Source organism: Olea europaea, chromosome 23 (genome assembly GCF_002742605.1).
Source record: "Olea europaea var. sylvestris chromosome 23, O_europaea_v1, whole genome shotgun sequence".
Lineage (NCBI taxonomy): Eukaryota > Viridiplantae > Streptophyta > Magnoliopsida > Lamiales > Oleaceae > Olea > Olea europaea.
This window is the reverse complement of record NC_036259.1, coordinates 3,056,729-3,060,844: the sequence shown is the minus strand read 5'-3', so window position 1 is coordinate 3,060,844 and position 4,116 is coordinate 3,056,729.

Sequence of the window (4,116 nt, the reverse complement as noted above, 5' to 3'; positions counted from 1 at the left end):
TCGGTTTAATTCCATTTAATGTTCTATGTTTACGTGACGTTATGTTTATTTAATTTGGGGCGTTACACACACACACACATGTAATAAGACTTTAATTGATAAATTTTATAGGCATGATGTATATTTATTTAAGAAAAATAAGTTGTGTGTCTAATTGTTCCATGCGTGAAAATAAAGCACATATTTTAGGTTAAATGGGATATTTTGGTATTAAAAATATTTTAGAAATGTTGCATTAGCATTTTTTACTGGCCTAGGATGAAAGAACATATTTATTGCATTTCAAATAGATGCATTACTTGTAAGAAGACCAAATCTAAGGTTTTACAATAGAGTTTGTATACATCTTTACCCATTCCTAGTGAGCTGTGGATTGATGTATCTATGGACTTTGTGTTGGGATTGCTAAGGACAAAAAGAGGTAGAGATTCCATATTTATGGTAGTGGATATGTTAAGTGAAATGACACATTCCATTTCAAGTCATAAAATAGATGATGCTACGAACATAACTGAATTATTCTTTAGAGAGATAGTACAACTCCATGGGATACCTAGGAGTATTGTATCTGATGTGACTGTTAAGTTCCTTAGCCATTTTGGAGGGTTTTGTGGGGTAAGTTGAGAACTAAGCTTTTATTTTCTACTATTTGTCACCCACAAATAGATGAACAAACCAAAGTAGTTCATAGAATATTAACTCCACTTTTCCGCACTATAATCAATAAGAATTTGAAAAGTCGGAAGGATTGTTTCCCATTTATAGAATTTACATTTAATAGGATGATGAATTCTACTATTTGTTATTCGCCTTTTGACATTGTATAAGGTTTTAATGCTAACTCTGTTGAATTTTAATTCTTTTACCTATTGATGAAAGATGTAGTCTAGATGGGAAGAAGAAGACTAAATGGGTAAAGTCAATCCATGAGAAGGTTCGACTTTAAATTGAGAAAAAAATCAACTTTATGAGACTAAAGCTAATAAAGGAAGAAGATATGTAATATTTGAATCAAGAGATTGGGATTGGGTGCATATGTAAAAAGAATATTTTTCAGCCCAAAGAATGTCTAAACTGTATCCTAAAGGAGATGGACCATGCCAAGTCCTTAAAAAATTAATGATAATGCCTAGATATTGAACTTTCCAAGTAAATATATTGTGTCTGTCACTTTCAATTTTGTTGATCTTTTTCTCTTTGAGGTAGGTGAAAGGTCAAATCCTTTCAAAGAGAGAGGAACGATGAAAATATGGAGGGCAAGCTAGCAAAGTTCCTTTACATGTTCCAGATTGACCAATTACAAGGTCAAGAAAAAAGAAGATCAAAGCCATGCAAGGACTTATCCAAGCAACATGAGCTGAGTGTTTTAACAAGAAGTAAGACATCAAACTTCAAGATGAGCATGAAGGATGAACCAACCTTAGTACACTTAATTCAAGCTAAGTTGGAAGAAGAAGAGCCGAGAGTGTAGCTAGAAAGAAACGCATATGAGGGCTCGGGGAAGCAAAAATTTTATCCAAGGCCAAATCAAGTGAACGACGTATACATGCCACAATACACAACGCACACGCAGTATAAAAATTTGAAGATAGTTTATTTTTTCCTTTTCCATTTAGAACGTTATTTATTTGATGTTATCTTGATGTTTTAAGATTTATTTAGGATTTCTTTATTATTGCCTATAGATATGAGGCATTATTTATTGTACAAGAAATATGAAGATATTATTTGAGAGATTAATACTCCATTTGGCCCCCATTTTTTGAAATGAAAATGAGTGGAATAGCATTTTTTTGAAAAATTAGTAGTTGAAAAAGAAGAATTTTTTTCGATTTATGTATAATATTATTTTATGGAAGATTGAGTGGTTGAAAATAAGCGACAAAAAATGAGATAGTATTTAATGGGGGCCAAATGATGGCTAATATACAAAGTGATATTATTCCCTTTCATATACTTTTCTTAATTGAATTATCTCGAACTTATCAAAGACTCCCAAGCTTTGGAGCATTCAACCCTTCCAACCTTGATTTTGATTCAAGAAATCATTGGGTCAATGTCATAACTCTAATTTTTTACTTTCTTTGGGATCTATCAAATCTTATGTAAGTTCCAAATATATAAAAACAATGTATGTACTTATCAGAAATTGATTTAACAAGGCAATGGTGGCCCTAGGTTATGGTTGTCTTGGGAATTTATTTATGCATGTACATCAAAATTTAAAAATAGTTTCAATTCCCTTCAAGGACATTCTGTGTGTTTAAATAGAAATTGTTATTAGAATTATACTCTCGGTAAATTTGTCAAACATTTTTGAGAATCTTAATCACGAACAATCATGGTCTTTGCAGCCTTTGTGAATCATGATCTTTCCATACTACAATTGTCCAGCATTCAATAATAATCCTCAGAAGAGAACAAGAATGAGATATTAGAGTTTCCTCTTCTTGTGATAGCAAGATTATAATATTGTGAAATGTGTTATGGTTTCTTAAACCCAATTGCTTATTAATAAAAGTTTAAATGGGCTTGACCCACCCATTCAACATAAAGTTGGTCCAATAGTTAATTATTTAAACTCAAGCCATAAGTTAATTAATTCTATCAATTAACTCAAACTCATCAATAAACAATCCAATTAATTAATTCTACAAATGTCCAATACTTGTCAATTAGTTAGTTCAAATATCATTCTTCTAGTTCTCCCTTCTATATGTGACCTATTAGATTTTCGAAAACAATGTCAGACGATGTGAAATATTATTTTGATCTAATCAAAATAAGACAAATCCAAACTCCTTTTTAATTTTTGACAATTCACCTAAATTAATTAATTCGTATTCGTCATCCCAAACTGACATCTAGTAATGTGTCACAGAAATAAATTTGACAAAAAATGTCACGTGGTGTGATAAAATCAAAATTGTTCATTTATTGTGAAACTATAGTCCTTTTGTCAATATAATCTAATCAATTACATGATATAGATTATATCTTTCATCCCACTTTTAAGTTAATAATGATCGAAACTCTTTTCGATTTACATACTTACCTTGGCCAAGGATTTTGGTATCAAGTTAATCGAATAAAACATAGATCATAATTTCACTATCGAACATTAGAGATTAACCAATGACATTCAAATAGTTATCCATACGACATCTCTCCATCAGGTCTCCAATATTGTGTTCTTTTATCAAAACATTGACGTGTCCATTTAAATGTCATTAAATTTTAGCTTGTAAAATCAACTACTCACTTCATAAGTGAGACATGTTGTACATACTGGTTTATCCATAATAATGATATTCGTATCTCGTTATTACTTATGATTATAGATACCTTAAGATTTAGTTATATATAAGTTGTTACTCATAATTATAACTCATTGTAATTAAAACATTGCCAAAACTTGAATCTACGGAATCTATTAAGTTAATTTATCAAAATAGTAATTCAATTATATAAATGCATTAATCTAAAAGTGATTGTATCAATAATCGATTGGACTTAGGACACAACAGTTACATGTTGTCCATTATTAAACGATTTGATGCTATCACATTGTCCACAAATAACCAATGTAAGTCTCGGCTATATAGCTAGGAGATGAATTTTATTTTAATTTAGAGGCATGGTTCACTGCGCTGGCATTACAGAAGATGGAATAGTAACTTTTGTTACAACTTGTCTCAAAATAGAGAAGTTAGCAATTGTCCCTACCAATACTTTCTCTGTCGAGCTGTCGTACAGAACTTGTCTAGTGCGATTTACCTGGCTGGCATGATTTGCAGGTTATTACATCAGTTCGAGGGTTTACTCAGTGTTCATCCGAAAGGTAACGACTGTGGATTCCTCCGCCATTAAAAAAAAAAAAGAGAGAAGCTAGCAATTGAGAAGTGGAAGGTTAGCCTGAAGACCCAGTGTCGAATTGAATCTATACATTTTTGCTTTTATTGACCCACAACTTATTTAATCATCTCGAATCCAAGAAACTAGACGCATGAGAATGGGTTGTATCATTCCTACAACTCCAATAGCTTGATGTATGATGTCAGAATAGTTAGTTTTATGACAGCTATTGTCACGTCGACCGTCGTAGTAATCTTTTAG